This window comes from Tyto alba, unplaced genomic scaffold, assembly GCF_018691265.1.
Source record: "Tyto alba isolate M040663 unplaced genomic scaffold, T.alba_DEE_v4.0 Super-Scaffold_5, whole genome shotgun sequence".
NCBI lineage: Eukaryota > Metazoa > Chordata > Aves > Strigiformes > Tytonidae > Tyto > Tyto alba.
The window spans coordinates 11,871,775-11,892,647 of NW_024881326.1; positions in this window are offsets into that span (position 1 = coordinate 11,871,775).

A 20,873-nucleotide genomic window follows, 5' to 3' on the forward strand; every position below is an offset into this window, starting at 1 on the left:
TCTGTGGCAAAGGCCTGCTCAGTTTTGAGCTTAGTGCATAAAAGGTCCCACGTTTATTTTCTCTTTGCATTTCCACAGTGGTGGTTAGGAGCAGCAGTGATGCCCTTTGGGACTGGCATTTCTGATTGTATTATGACTGGAAGTTTGAAGGGCCTATGGCAAGGAAAAGACCCTTCAGCCCCCGCAGACAGTTAATAAGTGCCAAAAAATGCCTCCCTGCTCATTATTGTTAACGATGAAGATCTGTTCTGACACAGAGTGTGTCTTGGGCCCAGGTCTCCCATGAGGCATCCCCATTGCAGAGGGTGTAGCACCTCTTGCTCTTAGAGATGCTCCTTTATGCCAGCAGAGAAGTCCATTTCTGAGTCAGAGCTCACAGAGATCCAACAAAAAGTGCTGGAAGCAGCCATGAAACAGATTGCAAGGATCTCGGTAAAAAATTCCACTCCTGACCACCACATGGAGGTGTGGATGGTTTCAGCTTCTCTTTCTCCCTCTGTCCCCACAGCTCTCCTGCCCTGAGGAGGGCCAGGGCTCAACACCATCACCCAGAGGGCAAGAGGAGTTGAGAAACACAATTGCTGGTCCCTGTTGGCCACAGGGACAACATGTTCCCAGAGCAGGTGCCACCTGGAGCTGTCTCCTCCCAAAGCCCTGTAACATCTGCCACCTGCAGTGAAGGGCCACAGCAAAGGTGATAAAAGAGATTGTTCCTGCACACCGTGGGGCACCTGTGCTTGATTCTCCCATTAGCCTCAGGGAGGACAAGCCCACATCTCCTGCACCCCAGGCACATAGGAGAGCAAGTCCTTGTCTGTATTTTATCCCATGACTAAGTGCATGTCCTCCACAGGCAATGCTCTGGTGGTTGGAGACAGCTGGGGCTCTCTCCCATGACTTTCCTGCTCAGCAGGGGCTGGTTGGGTCACGGACCTGGGGCTTGCTTGCCAACAGACCCCCCTTGCCCAGGAAAGGCCATGCATAGGGGCTTCTAGGAGTCACCCAGGCAGAGTCACACTCTGGACAATGGCAGGGAAAGTCCTGACATGGCCAGTGATATCGTGGTGGAGGGCAATGTCAAGTGATGATGTTATGGACGGCACACATAGAAGGTGCCTGAGTAAGTACATTGCTGAAGGCAGCATTCCAAAGGCGTGTAAGCTGCAGGGAGGCAAATGCTTGAAGTCCCCAGAAAGTCCCATCTGGGATTTCTACCCTGAGCAGAGCTGAAAGAGAGAAGGTAAAACTGCATTCAGCATTTCCAAGACTGAATGCAGAAGGAACAACCCCACTTCTTTGATCATCATAAATTCCTGTTTTCATTTTTCAGGTGGGAAATTGGGGCAGATACTAGCTTAATTACCTGCCTACAATGATACTAGCTTAATTACCTGCCTACAACACACAATTTCCGTCCTCTAAAACTCCTGCCTCCTTTTTAACTTTTTCTCTTTGTAGAAGACTTTAAAACCCTGGACCTTTGTAAGACAACATTTGAGATTAAAAGGAAAAAAGAAAAGACAGTGAGAAAGAGTTTTCCCCGAGCTGATGGTTTAAATTGAGAGCCAGGAGGTTGTCTGTCCACAGGCAGCTCTGTGAGGGACCAAGAGCCCAGGAAAGTGCAGCCAGAGCAATGCCACACTGCAAGAGCATCTCGGCCCCAAACACAATGGATTGTACAGTTGAAAAGGCAAAGGTTAGTTCTTTGGATCTTTCAGTCACTGGGATATTTCAACTCACTGATGATTTCAGAGAGGTTTTTAATACGTAGTTCTGGTTCAGAATGAAAAGCTGGCACTTCTGGTGATCAGATGTACAAAATACTTCTGTAAGGGAGGAGAGGCAGGTGATATGTCTGTGTCCTGGGGAAGGCTTCAATTTTGTTCTGAGCTACAGAGACCAGGCATGGGTGAATATTTATGTGAGGAGTGCAAAACTAGGTGGTAAAACTCCCTTGGTGTGAGATGGCACCAATCCCCATGACCGTTCCCTCCAAAAAGCCTTACAGTCCTATGTCCCAGTGTCTGCAGAGGATTTAGCACAGGACAGCCCTGTAGGCAGGGCCATGGACACTACAACAGCAGAAAGTCCTGCACCGCAGCACTGTCAGCCTGCAGCTTTCTAGTGTCATGCCATGTTGGGAAGATGCTCTGCTCAGTTGCTTCCCTTGAGCAGACCAGGACCCCATTAAGTGCTGGATCGAGAGGACCCCACTGGTAATGTAAGTGCCCCTTTCCCAGTTGGAAGGTCTCTGACTTCTCAAATTTGGTCCCTCTTAGTTTTAACTGGACACATAAACCATCTAGCAGGCTTATTTCTGTGACAGAGGCAGTATACTGAATACATTTTTTAGTGTGGAAATGCAGGAGGACACATCTGAAATGTGCTTTCTGAAGGCATATGCTGCTTTGGGAAAAGTGTGCTTCCCCCAGGACTCCTCCTGACTGGGATGGGGTACTTGCAATATATTCTCACTCTGAACATGATGCGTGCTGCTCATTAACTCAGCATTTTATGTGAGATAATATTCATGTGTGCTTTCCCGTGGTGTTTAACCACTGAAGTGGTTGCAAGGAGCTTTGGCTGACAGCTCTAAAACAGGTGGCTGAGAGTTGAGTGACTTTTATGACCCGAAAAGGGTGATAATTGTGCCAAAATTTGCTCTCAGGAGTGTTATATGGCTGTCATGAAATGCAATTTGTACATTATAGGATGGAAGACAGCGAGACATGTGTCTTGCTTCTGAAATAGGTCTGACAGTCCATCAGCCTACTGACAAGTAAGCTTGGGTCATACCTCAACTTCTGAAGTAATTTTAGCACTCTGTAGATGTGAAGACAAAACTCCTGTGTAAGTATGCAGAGTACCAAACTAAAGCTTGCAGATCAGCAGTCCTGTGCCAGCTAAAGGTGGGGTATCTGCTACACAAACCCCTGTGGGAGACAAGGATCAGCCTGTGGGGCTGTGCCCGGAGGGAGCCACTGCCTTCAAACAAAACTCAGTGTGGGACTTCCCAAGTGCCAGACTGGCAGATGAGAAGATAAAGGGAGGAGTTGTGTGTTGAGTATGCCTATGCCTTGGAAGAGAAAACTGAGATGGGCTCTGTGCTCCCTCTTACACTGGTAAGAAACTGCCTTCATCTGTACAAGTGTAACAGAAAACAAGCACTGGTCCTGCAGGTTGGCACAAGTCTTGCTGCCCATCCCTTGTGACTGTAGTGTGGGAGGTGGATGTCAAACATGAGCAAGCCACACAGCAGGGGACAAGAAAACCATGGTTGGTCCCAGCAGGAGTTACAGGTGTTTCCTCTCTGTCTTCATCCTACTCTGTCCCAGCTTTCCTGCTTCAGGCAGAGCAGCACCCCAGCCAAGCCAGCAGCCAACAGTGACCACTGGAGACCCCTCATCCTCTCAGACCTGCCAGTCCCCATGCCCGCAAGGTCCTCTTTGGAGGAACTGGAGGAAAATCCCCTGTATATACAGTTTATTTTGGAGCTTGGGAGTGAAATCCATGTGATGCCGTGTTGCCTGGCAACAGGCTGGGAGCACAGGGCAAGTCTTCTCCAGGGCTGTGCTGGAGAGGAGCATCTCCAGCCACGGTTCCTGCATGCGGGTGTGTGCATGTAGCAGAGGGAAGGGGACCATGCTCCAGCAGCAAGGGACATGTCTTGGAGCAAAGGCACAGGCACAAAAATGTGAGCAGAACCAAGAGGGAGCTGAAAGTCTAATTGAGGGTAGGGGAAAAGCAAGAAGTCAAAGAGGGAGAGAGGAGAGAGGAGCACAGGGAAGACATCTGGGCACTCACTGAGCTGCAAGGGTTCATGGCTGTCACCTCCCAGGGACAGTTGCTGTCTCTCTTCAGGTGTGTCCTAGCTTTGACCCAAAGAACTGCAGGAAAATGCAGTTTTCCTCTGAGCATCAGTAGCGTTTGTTCACCTGCAAGGGATTCACATAGTCCCTGCTGCCTTCACAACCCCTGGAGTCCTCAGACAATTTTTAAAGCTGATTGCACTTATTGGGGTTAAGGGAATTTTTCTGAGCAATGAGCATCCATACAAGGCTACACTGGGAATAACGCCACCTTTCAGACAAATCCTTGACAGAATCCCACTCCCGGTTGAACTGTCCCAAGGGGATCACACTCGGGTAAACGGATTAGGCATGGTCAGCACAGAGGGTGTGAGTCTAACCTTCATTTCCTTTAACTGCTTGGGAAAAAAAAAAAAAAAAAAAAAAAAAAAAAAAAAAAAAAGAGGAAAAGAGGAAGGAAAAAAGGAAGCAAGCAAGCAATGGAGGCAGGCAATTGGTTTCCATCAATACTAAATGCTTTTGGTCTTGATAATCCCTCTCAAAGTCACAGGTCTCCACCCACCTCCGTCCTTCCATTTGCATCTACAACAACTTTTGAGGATCCCTTTCACCATGCAGACCAGAGGGGACTCCCTGCCTGGAGCTGAGCTATGGCTCAGGGAGCGGGTAGAGCCAGCCATTGGGGAAGATCCCTGAGAAAGGCCACCGTGCTGACTGAAGTGACACTGGGTCCTTTCCCACCAGGAAATCCCAGGCCTGTTGGTAGGTTGCTTACTCAGCACTGCTGATCCCTTCCCAGGGGATGTCTGTAATCCCCCTCACCTGGAGCACAGCACCACGAGTCCTGGCTGCAGACCTCTGCCCCAGATATCACAAAGAATTTTTTTGGAGTTCTGTTTTGTCCCACACATGAGGTTTCCCCACCTCCTTCTGCTTGCATTCCAGCCAATTTTCAGCACTGAATCAAGCAGGAGGCTGAGAGCACAGACCTCTGCATCAGTCCCCTGACACCAAATAAGACTGCCCCTGCACAGAACACATTGCAAAAAGGACAGCAGCCAGCCCTTTTGCCACCCTCTGGCTTTCCCTTTTGCTTTTTTAGAGTAACCACACTATCTCAAAGTGTCCTCAGGAGGAGGCATTCATCCATGTTGCCTCTGGGACACATAAAACAAGGTATCTTGTTCACACTCAAACAGTAAGATTGCAATAGACTGTAGTTTCTCCATGCTCAGCTCTAGAGTCTTAATAATTAAGATAAACCTTTTAGCTCAGTTCTTTCCATCTTGATGCTTTTCCACTCAGCCTGACTGAAAATGGTGTTGTAACAGGACTTTGACCTGGCAGGAAATCCCAAATCCAGCAGTTGATTTATCCCAATTTGGAAAGATGAACAAAAATACTTTTTCTAAGTACAGCTGCTTCTGGGATGTCAGAATAAAGTTTTGTTTTAGCTGTACCTTTCTTGTCATTTGTAATATGAGGCAATACTAAATTTAAACTGATAAGGACTGCAACACTTATCAGAACAAAGTCTATTACAATCTTCTGTCATGAGCATTGAGGAAAAAAATCAATCTTTTTCTGCAGAACATTTTCATTTTGTACTGTGCTTTCTGAGAAAATTAATCTATTGCTTTCTCTTAAAAATTAAGGTTCAGCACAGTACCTGAGAACATAATGGGAGGCAGCATGCCTTGGGGCTGGTGCTCACAGGTAGAAGCGTCTGTGAAACTAGGATGTGCACTGGTCATACTGAGTTTGCCCGTGTCAGCTGTGCTGCTAACCATGTCTGCCCTTGCCATAGCCTGAGCTTCGTAAGCAAAGTAACCTTTTTTTAAAGAGTGATACCCAGAAAACTTGACAGAAGGGAGGGTTAGAGTGTGTTCCCTTTGCAGGCTGAAGGGGAGCTATGAATCCTTTCTCAGCTCTCCTCGTGCTGGGCTGCTGTCCCTCTAATTCCACTACCTTTTTCTCAGGCAGAAAAGTATTTTCTCAGAGAAGAGATATCTATAATTGAAGCAATAGCTGAAACATCTTATTTTCCACTAGCCAACACCTCCTGCTGCAGCTAGCACCAGCCTAAAGTGAGTGCAAAGACATAACACTTCAGTAGCATGTTACGTTTGCTTTATGCTGGTGCCAGCTGCTGCAGAAGGTAGTAGAAAGTGAGTGGAAGCTAACACAAGGGCTTTTGGAAAGCTGTTGATGTAAATTTAGGCCATATCTCATATGTACTGTGAACTGGGGCATGGATATAGAGCTGCAAGCTTTCTCAGTGCATACCCCTTTTTTCTTCACCAAGGTGCTTCAAATTATTTCCATTCAGGTTCCAAACAGATGTTTTCTGTGCTCACCAAATCCACTGAGGGGAAACGTTTCCAACTAAAGAAAGTACATAGGGAAAATTAACTTTTCTAAGGAAACTGCAGGGAGGCAAGAGAATAAAGCAAGTGGAAAGGGAAGTATAAAGCATTCCTGCAATGTTTCTCGGTACAAAACTCCTGCGGGAGGGAAAGGCAGATTCCTTTATGAATGGGAAATCAGAATGGTCACAATGCTCAGCCTCCTTGTGGGCAGAGGCTTGCAGGGAGCAGTGGCAGCCCAGGTGAGCAGGACCTCTGGTCTGTGCTATCCTGGAACCCAGCACACCCTGGCTGGGTCAATGGTGGGTGCTGACACTGGGGCCTCGCTGGCCTCTGCTCCGCTCCCACAGGCTGCCATTTGATCCTGAACTCCCAGTTCCTGGAAACTTCATCTTTCTATTTGCCTTCTGCAGAGTTTCTGGCCCCCATTTGCAAAACTAAAGGCTATAGGAGGTGACCTGCAGCTAGGCTAAAAAACAGGTACGGTGTGGTTGCACATTTGGCTGATCATGGTTTTCCAAAGCCAGCAGCTAGCCATATTGGGCTTGCAGATATCAGTGATGCATTTTGGTTGGTTGGTTGGTTGTTTTTTTTCTTTAATTAATTAAAAGTAAATCCCACTGCTGCCTTCACCAGAGGCCCCAGTGGAAGTGTACTGCAAAGCCTAAATAACTCACAGCTCAAGCTAAATCCAGATCTTCACACCTTCTTGGGTCCTCTTCAAAGGAGGACACGGCACAACACTACCCACACTGAAGGGAGGTGACCTGTATTTCTGCTATCTCCTTCCTCCAGTCTCTGTTACCCAGAGCAGGGGCCACTTTTCTTCCACAGTTGGAGAGGACAAAGCACTTTGTAGACATAAGAGACAGCCTCCAGAGGCAAGCCCAGGAGCAAAGACAGAGCTGGATGTCTGTGTCCCCAGGGAACCTGCACCTAGGATGCCTCAGCCAGCAACGTCCCATGAGAAGCAGCAGCTTCCCAGCCTGCTTCCCAGCTCACTGTCCCAGCTTCTGGCTGTGAAGTTGTTTTCCAGACCACCAACATAACAATTCTTCCAGCAACGGCTGCCCAGTTCTGCAGAGAAAACTGAACAGACAAATTGGTGATGCCCAGAGATTTAATCATAGAAACACTGCTTGCAAGGAAGCTCTGGAGATCGTCTAATCAAACCTCCCCTCAAGCTTCAAGCCATCCATACCTCATAACCAGCAGGCAAAACAGGGGACACTCCTGATCCAAGGGGATTCTTGTTTTCCCAGTCTCAGGTAAGCGCTGGCTTGCATGCCATTGCTTCCTCTTCCAGCACAAGCCATGTATCCCTATCCCACATTGCCATGCTGCCACTGTTTTTACCCCCCAGGGACAGAAGGAAGGACAGCCTGGTGTGAGTTTGGGACCAGGCAGCAGATCCACTGCTTCCCTGTCCTTGGTGTCAACCAACACCCCGGGGGAAGGCTGTTATCTCCTGGTTGTGGCACTCACATTTACATCCACACCTCTTTGCAATCATCTTCACCCTGGTGGAAAGAAGCAAAGCTCATCAAACTTTCTCTTGTTTCCTGACTAGCCCTGTGGGACATCTCCCTGGGAAGCCAGTGCTTTAAACACGCTCTAAAAGAAACCATGCTGGCACAGGGCTGGGCAGCCTGGCTCTGTGGTGCCTCCACTCCCGGCTCCTGCGGAGGAGGAGAGGAGGGACCAGAAATAAGCAGGCAGTGGCCCTACAGCCTGGCCCGATCCACAGGCTCAATCCAGCCCTGCATGCTCCCCTGCAGCGGCAGCAAGGGCAGGAAGGCGGCCAGGCAATGCGGGGAGTGGAAGAGCTGTTTGCTTTATTATATCTAATTCACAGTGGAAGCACAAGGGTCAGGAGAAGGCTGTTTTTCATGCCAAGATGTCCTGATTAAGTCAAGCACTGATGATGACATCTTAAAGGGGCTGATGAGGTGTAAATCATCTCCCAGCACTGGAAGCTCTGGGGAAAAATTACCAAAAAATGCCCTGTTTAGGGGTCAGCCTCAGCCAGGCACATGCACATCCCTCTGTTGCCAGCCCGCGGCCCCCAGGAAAGCGGAGCGTTCCCTTGCGACACAGGGGATGACAGCCTCTGTTGGCATGGCAACGCGGGATGCTGCAGCGGGGACGGCCGGGCGGGAGTTTGCAATTGGCAAGAACGTGGAAATGTTTGATAGATTTAAAAAATACCAGCCACACACACTGTCCCTCTCTCACTCACTCACTCACTCACTCCACCTTGTGCTGCCGAGTTGAATAACGTTGTTATGGTGGGAGAAAAACAGCATAATCTATACCCCAGCTGTCAGGGAGAGGGAGGAGCAGGGGGCTTAACCACTTTTCTTCTTGATATCCCCCCATTTTCTTCACAACATCTCTCCCTTGGGGGGCAAAGCTAGGTGGTGGGCAGGGATCTGGGTGCAAGCAGGAGACCAGGCTCTGTGCCATGACATCCCCGTGATCACTCTGGACTGCTTTACCCCTCCCCGTTACAGGATGGAGAGGGTAACTCTGAATTACTTTTTTTTTTTTTTTTTAATGGTTCAAGATCCTGGGATTCTCAAGCATTAGGTAATTCTTGTTCACTATTAGAAATCAGGCAGAGTGTTCCCTAAGGAACAAAGAAGCATGAAGAAGTAGAGGGGTTAAAAAAGCAGGTCTGCCTGCATGGCCACACCCTTCACTGCTTCCACACAGGATCTTTGAGGTGCTGGAGAAGACACCAGGACTCCCCACACAAATGGCAACTGCAGCAGTCCCTGTTCCCACCCTGGAGGCGACCTCCCAATCCAAAGGGGTTTGTCCATGCACTTGCATGAGGCAGACATGTGTTACCCTTATTCCCGTAATTTGGGACAGTGTGACACACCACGCAGTTTCAGCTAATGCTGGGCTAAATATTCTGCTAATTTTTGTCCAAATATGTCAAGGGGACATTTCAATCTGGTTCTGGTTTCTTCCTGGCCAGGACTGCAGATTGTTCCAGGTTGCACTTCAGGTCTCTTGGAAGGATTCACTGAGGTTTCCCTCTGGCCTCTGAGCAGCATCCAGCTCTGCAACGGTTCTATGAGACTTTCACTTTACACCAGTGCTTTGTGTGCTGTTCTTTCCCAAACCACAAACAACAGCATAAAGCAAGATGTGATGAGAAGAAAAGTCACCTGTGACACCTAAAACCACCCAACCATCAGGACACCCACCCCTGGAGAGTTTTGCCTTATGCTGTTGCAGCTGTGTCAGAACCCTGAGTGCATCACCAGACCCCAATTGCCCCAGCCAGACCCACCTGGGGTGTCTACTGACACCCACCCATTGGGCCATGACTCCATTTAAGCTCAGGCCCACAGCACTACCCTTTACTTTGGGCTGTGCTGTATTTGTCTCTGTCTCTTAGAGGGTCTGCATAGATATTTTGCAGTCCTGTCTCTGGCTGGTCTCTCGGGAACTGTTGCCCTACCATGTTTAGGTACAGGAGGGGCTGCACCCTAGTTGGTGAGGGCACTGTCTGTGCTGTGGTCACCTTTGGCTCCTGGTTTTCTCCTCGTAGAGCAGCGCTGCTCTTGCTGCTTCCCCAGCACTCAGTGGGAACAGCTCTTTGAGGACCCTTCTGTAGCTCATGTACAAGGAGGAATGCAGATAGCAGGTGTACTCCTGGAAAAAAGGTACCAGTTGAGTCCCCTATACTGCAGTTTCTCTTGCAATGTTTCCCAGTTGGTCAGAGCAGGAGCCAGTTCCTGCTCCTAAACGGCCCTCAAGGTTAATAAGAAGATATTTCCCTTGGGAAGAAGGACAAGAAAAAAGGAGTGTCCCAAGATCACCCAGGAGGTCTATGCCAGAGATCAAAGTTTCATCACTAAAATAAAACTTTAACTTAAGGTAGGGTTTTACGCTGTAATATTTTGCACTCAGATGTGGTTGGACATGATCCTGAATAGGTGGGTATACAGTTATGTCCCTTTTATACATGTGGGAAAAGGCAGAAGGACTGGTCAATGGGAAAGCATGCAGCCCAGATCCCATGTTTCTTGGGCTGCCGTGCTTGCAACTCCTGCACATGCAGGAGCACAACAGCTTTGCAAGACTAGTCGGTGTCTGGTGTCTGCTTCTGTGTGGACAGACAGGATCCTAGTATGGCTGTGGGGTTGACGGGGTGTCTCTGTGCCAGCAGCAGGTGGAGATGTGTTGGCTCTCACCAGGGACTGAGCTTTTGAATCCCTTCCCTGGTGCTCTGCTGGCACAGCAACCTTTCCCGCTGTATTTTGCGGACAGACTGAGCACAAACCCCAGTGGATTTCCTTGAAGACAGCTTGTGTGATTTTGTGTGAGTGCTCAGCCCTGGTGCAGAGCATCCAGCGATGGCAGAGGAAGGAATCCCGCTTTTCTGGAGCGGAGGGGGATGGGGCTGCTGTTTTTCTATACCTCTACCACGTATGCAGGGAAGAGAAATCCACTCCAGTAGCTCGTCATTGCGCCAGGACCAATAGCAGGTGGCAGAGGGAATCCCTTTGCAGGGGGAAGCACTGCTGAGCCCAGCCAGCTCCTGACAGGGATCCTCTACAGAGACCCAGTGAGCAGCATCCTACCTCCCCCCTCCTCCTCTCCAGCGGAGCTTTTCCAGTTTTCACTCTCCTGTTCCTTTGTTTCCCCCAGCACAGCCACCTCCCTCTCCTGCATTTCTACTGCCTCACTCCACACTGCTCTGCAGCTTCCTCTGCTCAAAGTAATTTCTGCTCAGGGAATTCCTCTCCCTCCCTCTCTGCTCTCCTGCAGTATTTCTTCCTGGCCTTTGCCCTAGGAGATGTATTTGAACATTAGCCCAAATATCATTGCTCACCGGTGATCTGTAGCAGACTAGATGACTTTAAAGCTCTCCTGCAAAAACATCTTGTTGCAAAACCAGGGCATTAGAGAGGAAGACTTTGCTCTCCAGGTGGGGTGTTTGATGAGGAATTATTCTAAGCACTGATTATATTAGCAAAATGCTGTGTTCACACAGGGCACTCCCAGCCTGAGCAGGAACAAAGACTGAGTCTGGGAGTAGCAGCCCTAGCACTGCTGCCAGCCTTCAGCAGCAAACTGTGCCCACCTGTATTGCTGTAGGGAGCCCCTGTACCCACCCCACAGACTGCAGTAAAGTCATCTGCAATTAATCACCTGCAGATCACAATCAGCATATATACTGATTGGTAGGGGCTGTGTTTCTGTGCGAGGTCTCACAGGTTAGACTTGGCTCATCCTTGCAGCAGAAATGGGGGGCAGAGTGCTATGGTCCTTGGTGAGGGACCCAATGTCAGCAGTGCAACCAGATGCCCTCAGAGGCAGGGGTCTAAGGCACTGCAGAGCCTGGGATTTTTAGTCCCTGCTCTAATTAGGTACCGTTTCTTGCCTCTGCCTTTTATTTTAGCCTTCCTTCTGCAGTGGGTTGCTGAGTTTTGTGATTCCTCTGCAAAGTGTTGAGGGGACCTGTGCAATTACTGCTCCATAGCAAATGTGTTGGGTTTTGCCCATTGAGCTGGACTTAATACTTGATGAGCCCTAAAGGCAGAAAGGTTTCCAGGGTGCTGTGAGTGCTATAAAGTGTGTGTATATGCTGCAGCTGCTGATCAGAAATTTAGTGAGGTAAGAGAATAAAGCTGGATGTATAACCTTTCTTTAAAAATACTCTAGCAGTCTAACACAAGCTTGTGATGGGGGTAGCTATTTTTAGCAAAATGCTTCAGGTGAGTTGAAACTTCACCCTTTGTTGCCTCTGTCTTGAAAGTGCTTTGAGCCTGAAGAAACAAGGCTAATAAGCCTGTTACTTTTCAGTTCTCCTGGCAGTGTGAGTCTACAGTCTCTTAGATGCTGTTGCAAATTTGGGCATGGTGTTCTAGCTGCAGCCTGCACTGTTCTGTGTTACAGTGCTATGTAATAAAATGAAGTGATATAAACTTATCACAAATGTAAGAAAGCTGGCAAACCCTGTACGTGATCTTTCCTTGAAAATGGGCTGGGATGTTTTAGCAGCTACTCTTCGGGGCTTCTACTGACGATGACCTGGATTAGTTTAACATACTGCAAAGGAAGGTGATGATAAAGCTGTAGCTGACATGAAGATGTGGGATGTGGCAAGGGAGTTAGGAGGATGGTAGCCTTACGCCTTTCGTTGCAGTATGCCCTCACCCATCTAGGATAATGCACAGAGGGGGCTGAGGATGCCATCCATCCAACTGGTCCAGCTGAGGATGACAACTGGGTTGGTAAAGGGCCATGATCTTAAATGCATTGGGTAATACTGAGGATTGTTTGTTTTTTCTCTCAAAGACACTTCCCCTCAGGTAACTGTCAAAGCCAGCTCCCTAGGGAGAGCAGTCCTGTCTAACCCAGTTTTGTACCATGCACTTAATGCAATGAATCTCCTCACTTTTCTCAAAGATCTTCACTTACAACAAGATCCCTTGGCACCCTTTTTAAAAAAGAAGCCTTGCTGACATGCCTTTATTGGGCTGCTCTTAAACCTAGCACAGATAAGAGCTGTTACGCAGTTTGCATTCAGTTAGTAAATATTAATGCTGACTTTCTTAAGGTGAGTGGTGTGTTTGTATGTTCTTGGCAGTTAGCTAGTCTGGTATAAGAAATGGCTTATAGTGACTCAACTTTTGATAAAGGTTTAAGAAGGTTTGAGGCCAGAAGGTGTAATTTGATAAATTGTTCCATCTAAGGTGTCCTGAAGTTTCAGATGGTTAACACTCCTCAGTTGATAAGCCCAATAACTTTAGCTGGATGAAGGCAGTGTAGGTGTTTGGGCTGGGCCAGCTTGTTAGAAGGGGTTATTTTTTGGTTTGTAGACGTCTTGCAAATAGAAGACCCTATGCAACCAGATAGACAAGAAATGCAGTTGCAGGGAATTCAATACTTAATTACTCTTACCATTAAAAATGTTTGGTTTATGACTTTTTCTTGACTAATTTCAAACTCTGATGATCACTTCTGATAGAAGCAAGTCTTGCTTCTCACCTTCTTCCCCCCTCATCCCCCCACCCCATGACTAAATTAACTCGATTTACTACTGAATTCAGAGGGCTTTGCATCTGAAGCTTAATTTTTAATGATGGTGAGTACCTGCAGTCTTCTAACCTGGGTGCAAGGTGTGGGAGTTGCTTAGCTGGGAGAACAGGTCTGTGAGTCATGGGAATATTTGGCATTTTAGCTCTCCTAGCTGGTAGCTGAAAAGAATGTCCTGTGTTGGACCCAAGTCCAAGGAATTACAAATGATTCTGTGGAAGATCTAGGGTGAATGACAAGTAGTCGGTGCTGTCAGTGTGATGTTTATTACAAATGCAAATTATCCTCATTCAAAAATTCTGTCTGGAGCCTAATGGGTCAAGAGCAAAGAGGAGAGGAAACCTGTGGCTAAAGCTCTAACTGGAAGACAAATGTTAACCCTCGAGGCTGCCACAGAGGCAGGTCCTGACCAGTAGCAATCCTGTGTCCTGTTTGTTGTGTCTCAGCTTGAGGCTGCCAGGGAGATGGAAGGTTTCTTGTCCCCTCTTTGCAACATACCTCCTTCATTAAGTTCTGCATTTGCAGGAACCAGTGTTACTTAAACCCAATCAAAAACTTAACAAAAAAGAGAAAGAAGCCGGGCTTGGCTGGTAAGACATTGTGTTGTGATGTTTTCCATGGAATATATATAATGAAGGCAATTTATGCACCTCTATAGTACCTGGTAATGTATATACATATTTAACACAGGAGAAATTGCCTGCTCCACAGGGATTGAGGGCTGTTTGGCAAAGTAAGCACTCTGCCATCAAATGAAGAGATCAGCTATGCTTCCTGGAGTCAGCAAGCCTGTTATATTTAACCCAGCAGTTCTCACACTGGGAGAGTAAGTATGCTCTTTATCTCATTTCTGTGCTGGGTGCCATATTGCATCACAATTGTGACAGAGGTGATACGTTCCCCATTAACACCTTTACATGCTGCTTAGCACATCTGAGGCTCCTGGAAGGTGGGGGAGAGGAGAGGGAGACATAAGCAACTGCAGAGCTTGGAGCCACTGGTCCTGGCTTATAACTAAGTTCTTCCTTCCCTGGCTGACTTTCTGACCTCTTTTCAGCCCTGCACATAGTGGAGCAAGCAAAGAGTTGAGTTCACTCTTGGATGTTACAAATGGGTGAAGAGACTCAGCAAATGGAGGAAGAGGTGCGACATCTCTAAAAAATCTGGAACAGCACTGGAGGCTGAAGTGCTGTTCTGTCCCTTGCCAGGCTTGGCTTTGACCAGAGTGGTCACCATTTTCTCTCAAGCCACCTAGTTCAGACTGGGACTGACCTTGGTAGACCAAGACTGAACCAGAACAAGCTGAGCAGAAAGCTTTGAGCTCTGTGATTGCTCCCATGTCTTTCCTCTCTCCCACCCTCCGGTAGGTGCTGCTCCACGGATGTGGTGCCCCGTGCTTAGCAGGGTTGGGGATAGCACTGTTCTTCTAGGGAGTGTTTGGGCTCTGCTCAGGGGCTGTTTTTCCCAAGAGCAGAAGGACATGAGGGATGTGATGCCTCAGCTTGGAAGAGGGGATTTTCCAGGCCTGGGGCTCAGTGCTGGAGCAGGGAAGGGAGAGCAGTTAAGGCATGGGGCTGATGAATCCCCTTCTCACCCCAGAGGTGAGTTGTCCCCTCAGGCAGGGCTGAGGTGCACTGCTGTAACAGCATAGGCATAGGGGATCTGCTCGTTCTATCTCTGTACCCTGGCAGAAGGTGTAGCACACAAATTCTTCAACTAAAGTTAATCAAGACCCTTTCTCATAGAGAGCCATGGGTGGAGGCTGACGGGAGCAGGAGCGGAGCTGGAGTGTGCAGAGCCTCTGCTGGTGGCTGCTGTGGCTGTTTGAGACACTGAGCAGTGTGGGACAGAGGCTTTGCAGCCCACTCCTCCAGCCCTGGGGGAGGAAGGCCTGACTGTTGCACTATTACTGCTGAACTATTAACTCTGCTTTCCATCCCTGGCAGAGTGCAGGACAGTCCTTGCAGCTACCTCCTGCCCTGTGGAGGGTGAAGGCTTCCCTGTGTCTCCTGTCTGTCCCATGGGCTCTGGCATGGGCAGGTCTGTTTACAGGTATACATGGAGAGCTCAAAATGTTTTACAGGAGCAGGCTTATAGCACCAGTCCATTCAAAAAAAATAGGGAAAACTGAGGCATATTATAGCAGCATGATCAATACGTTGACAAGTCTGACAGTCAAGATTATAGACCTTGCAGGGTTTTCCCATCCTAAGCAGGGTTAGGAGGTTACCTGGAGCAGGGTTGGGAGAATACAAGGGGGTTAAACATGTCACCTCTATAGCAAAGGCAGTATGTGTGTCTACTGAGGCCTAGGAAGGCGTGTATATGCAGATGTGGAAAAGAGGCACGATAGCAGGGTCTGGAAATTACTGTACATAGGCAGCTGGCCAGATGCATGTTGCAAGGGACAGCATGTGTCCTGGCTGATAGAGAATTGCTATCTGAGAAATGGGACTTGGGGCATGGGGTGGAAATAGGGGGAGCACTAGCAGTTTCATTTCAGGTTAATGAAAATATGATTAACAGTTGTAATTAACTGATGAAATGGTGGCTAATTCTCTACCCCCTCCTGATGATTTATGAGGTGCAGAGACTGCCTGTGTCCATGGTTCTTGCTTACGGCAGCACTCTGCAGCATCTCAAACTTTCTGCCTCTAACCCAGGCCTGGAGAGGGGCTTCCATGGCTCTTGCTGCTCAGACTGGTGCGTGGAGCTCCCCTGAACCCCAGGCTGGCTGACCTTGATCCCAACCCTGCCTAGTGGGGAGGTTTAATAGCAGCAAAGGGAATGCTGAGAGTACCGAGGCAGGAATTGGGAGGGGATGTTGCTCTGTGACAGAGCAGCTGCTCAACAGCAAGGCTGAGGTACAAAGCCTTGACCACAACTCATCTAGGGCTGGGGTCTGAGCTGATGAGGCACCTGGATGAGACGGCGTTTGCTGCTATCAGGGGCTGCCTATGGATCTTACTGTGTGCCCCGGAGCTGTAACACATGCCAAGGCTCAGAGACCAGAGGGGCTTGGGTTGTGCTCACAGGCTGGATCTGATGTCCCAGGTTCACACTGAGGGCTGGGCTGGCCGAGCTTTTGTAAGTGATTGCCCCCTCAGCAGGTCTTCCTATTGCCTGAGGCGGGGGTGACACAGCACATGTGGGTGACATCTCACCAGCCACAAAGTGCTGAACTGATGCTGCATCATCTGCAGAATTAGTGCCGCTCTCCCTTCTGTAACACGTTCCTGGCAAGGTCACTACTGCAAAGTACCAAGAGTGATCTTCCCTGCCTCTGTCTTGTCCAGGCAATGTTTAATAGACTATAAAACAGGAATAAAGGTACCCATGGAGCTGAACTTGCCAATTTAAAAATCCAGCTAAACTTGTACAAATATGTGTGAACATTACTAGAGGAAGGCACTGTATGCACGAACTCCTAATATGAGTTAAGGCAACTGCATGGGTGACAGGGAAACAACTTTCTTTGGTTTATTCCACTATGAGGGTAGCATTTGTCCCTACAATGAAGACAGATGGCACTTATGGTGCATGTGCCCAAGGCAGATCAGAAACTGGTGCTCTGTCCCATCTGAACAGCTATTGCTGTTGCTGGAGCAATTATTAAGGACGCACTTTTTGCTGTAAAGGGGAAGAACAGGGCAGGTGATCTGTATTTTGTTTGTCTGATTGGATATGCATGATCTAAAAAAAGTAACTATCCATTTCTCTAAGGATACCTGATGAGCTTTAAAAATACAATTACAAGAATAATCAGGTCAGACTTCAAACAAATGCAGGGAAGCAGATCTGTTGAAGAAACAGGTACCCTGTTAGGTCACACTTTGTCTGAACAGTTCTTAAAAGCTAATGTTCCTCTTTTTGAGATCAAAACAAGGTTTTTCAACCTGCTTGCCCACAAGCTGTGAGTAGCAGAGAGTTCTAATGGGAAAGAAAAGCAAACCCCATTATTTTATGGGGCCTCTGCAGTTTACAGCAGTGTGTGGCAGGTGCAGGCTTTCAGAGAGGGTCTGTGCCTCTACTGCAGCTGGTGGGTGCAAAAACAGGGTTAAGACCACAGCGGGTTGGTAGTGGGACTACCCTGAGGGTACATGCTGATGTGTCTTCATGGGGCCTGCTGCCTGCTTGGCCGGGAGGGTTTGAAAGAGAGGCATGAGCCTGTTGCAGTGAGCCCACGTTATGTCTGCAGTAGTATAAACTAGCAAATGCTTAGTGCTCAGTTGCTGCCTGGGTGTGGTTGAGATCTGCAGGGATGAAGCTTGTTTGTGCTGAAGTTCTTTTTTCCAGCAGAGCCAGGGCTAGAGGTGCTGCCAACTGTCTGGAGGGTGTTAACACAGGTGTGGGGCAACTGAATTTCCCTATCCCTCAAACAAAGTGAGTGACTTCTCAGATGTTCAACTGGGACAGTTCTGTAAGCAGGGAACTTCTGCAGATCTGCAGCTGCTGGGTAGGGGTTTAGCCCCCTGGCTTTGCTGCTTACCTTGCTGGGTAGGTTTATAGGCTGGGGTCTGTATGGGGCAGTAGAGCTTGTAGCTCAAACCGTAACTCTACTGAAAAGCAATAACCTGAAGAAGGAACTATCCCTAGCTCAGTTTGTTAAAAAGGCCATATACACAAAAATACCATCCTAAAGTCACTTCACCTGCAGAGGGACACATTCATGCATCACTGGGATGCAAACTTCAGTTTAAAATGGAAATTCATCTGGGAAAGCAGGGGTCTCCTGTGGACATGCCCACTTACCAGAAATGCACCAGTTGACCTGAGTGGCTGTGGCACATATCTGCAGGTGACACTTAATGCTTTACTGCTTTCCTTAGCATGTGAGCCAAGCAAAGATACTCTGGGAACAGCGTGCTAAGGGCTGCTCGAAGTGCTGAGTAAAAGGGGGTGGGGGGGAAGAAGTGTCTCTGAGAAGACACGACTGTGTCCATCTAACTACAGAGCTTGGATTTTGCTGGAGTCCAGATAGTGGCTCTTGAATCAGCCTCTTTCCTTAGGAACCAGGTGCTAGTGTCATGCAGAAATTCCCAGGGAGTTCCCTGCCTGTTGTCTGATCACTTCTCCGCAGGAACAAATATGCGTAAACAAAACAAGCTGTATCCTTGTACGCCTAGATCACTGCTAGTTCTGCTCTGCAATGCTCATCTGGCAATCTGCTGTCACCCGTGGAGGTGCAGAGGTTTCTAACAGACGCTTTGGTCTGAAAAAAAAAAAAAAAAAAAAAAAAAAAGAGTGTTTTGCTGCGTGACTGAGGCGCGGCTGCAAGCTCTTGCAGGCTGGGCGGGGAGGGAGGGCGGAGGTCTGCCTGCGGGGGCCGTTCTTGTTTAACGGGGGGTTGGGGGGGGGGTGGGGTGTTGTACCTGCCTGGGTGGGCGCCCCGAGAGCCCCCCCCCCCGGCCCGGCCCGGCCCTGCCGCGGCGGCGGCGCTTCCCCCCGCGGCTGGCAGAGGGCGGCAGAGGCCGCGGAACCGGCGGCGGAGCCCGAGCGGGCCGGGCCGGGCCGGAGCGGAGCGGAGCCCCCCCCGGGCTCGGAGACGCTTTTTTTTCCCGGGCAAGGATGGCGGGAACTGCCCAGAGCCGCCGAGACGGGCAACGGCTGTTGCGGTTATCCCGGCCCGGTTGGTTGAGCTCCTCCGCTGGACCCACCCGGTGTCCCTCCAGGCTCCCCCCCGGGCAGCCCTGCAGGCAGGTGCTGGTGCTGCCAGCAGTACCTCTTGCCCTGCTCTCTGTGCCTGCCGAGGGGGCCTGGGCTACCTGCAGCGGGCCTTCTGCTGGCAGGTGGGCACGGAAAGCAGCAGGGGCTCAGCTGGAGCAAATACATTTGTGTCCCGTGTTAGGAGTCAGCCTCACAGCAGTGTCATTCCCCAGCAGAACTGCGGCCTGGCGGGCCCTTCAAGCGTCTCTGTTGCTGCCATGGCTCCTGACACAACTGCAATTTAGACAGGTTCCCTTGCACTACAAGGAATTTCCCCCTCCAGCCTTGTCTGGGAATTGGGAGGGGAGCTGGTTTTGGCAAAACAAACTTCCCAGATCCCGGTCAGCCTGTGCAGTGACGTCCGGGAGGTGTGCTGCTTTCTTGCGGGCAGCCCTGCAGCTTGCTGGCCACAGGCTGTGCTGGGACCGAGGCACAGCCTGAGAAAATAAAGAGGAAGTGCAGAAGGCAGGTAAGCAGGGAGGAAAACTCGATGCTGCAGTAAAGAGAAGCTCTTGGAAACCTGGTGCAAACCCTTGGGCTCCCCTTGGTGTGCTGCTCCCTCACCATAAGCTGGGTAGGGCCCTGGGACGCTGCCTCTTGGCTCCAGGGCAGCACAGAGAGGCTGGCCCACGCTTGGCTCTGGATGGAGATTTTTCTCCCCAGAGTAGTTCACTCCAGCCTCTCATTGATTTCTATTTGAGTCAGACACTTCTTAAAAGCCCCAGAGGGAGCTTGCACAGCATCTGTATCTCTGCAGTTTCCAGAGCAAGCATCCTGCCAAGTATCTTGGTGTGTCAATAGCTGAGGGAATCCTTCAGTAACCTCCTTTTTATGGATGCCTCTTTCCAGGTCTCCTGAAACAGGGTATTCTGGTGCTAGTCATTTCCAAAGGACAACAGTCCCTTTTGGAAAGAGGTCCTGGTCTGCATAGCCCAGTGCCACCCCAGATGTGGTTTTCCTTCCCTCAGCATTTTAGGAAAATGTGCAGCTGTTCTCCTGCAGGTTATAATCTCCCAGTATCTGAGTAACTTTCACAGGTGTTTAATCCCACTGTAAAACATCTCTTGTGCATTGTGGTGGTGTTCCTTGGTCCTGTCTTCAGGGCCAGGACCAAGTCTGGGTCTGTTCCTTGCAGTGCAGCAATCAATGCACCATACTGCCTGGCTCTGAGCTTTGTCTGTGCAGGGGTAAAGGCAGCTGGTTAGCATTTCACTTTACCATCACAGCACAGGGCTTTGTTTTGCCAGCTGGTTGATATTATCAGCCCAGGTTAAAAAAAGTACCTTTAGCAGCAAGTACTAAACACTTACACTTTTTTTTTTTTTTTAATGAATGTCTTAGCACAAGAGGTGAAGGTAGTTCAAATGGGTGGTTCCTTGGTGAGAAATATGGTCTTCTTTCTTTGAATTTTCTTACTCATTTTTGCCTGACAAAGCTTTTTTGTTCTGGTTTAATTTTTTATTTTCTAGTGGGAAGACTTATCAGGCCTTTCCACCTTCCTCAAAGTAATGGAAACCCCTCATTGCTTTTCTAGTTGGTAAAATAGGAGTGAAGAAAGGGACTAAGGTGGTAGTTACTTGCTTAAATATTCTGACATATTTGTCACTCAGGTGAAGATAGACGGATAAAAAGGAGAAAAGAACTGAAAGAGATTCTTCTGTTTCCTTTGAAAGATTCTTCTTACTGCTGTTCTGGCTGGTAGAGAGCTTAAAGTGGAAATATAAGACCTTGAAGAAAAATACAATTTTTCAAAAGTTTTATTTTACCTTTTTAAAATCAAAGTTGTTGTTTTTTCAAAAAAGTAGAAAATATCTTAAAATTTCAAAACTGCCAGCATCACATCCTTGTAACTCTGGTTCTTACTAGTAGGGCAGTGCCGAAGCCTGGTGCAGTGGATGTGCAGTGAGGTCTGGTTCTTGGCAGCAGCCCC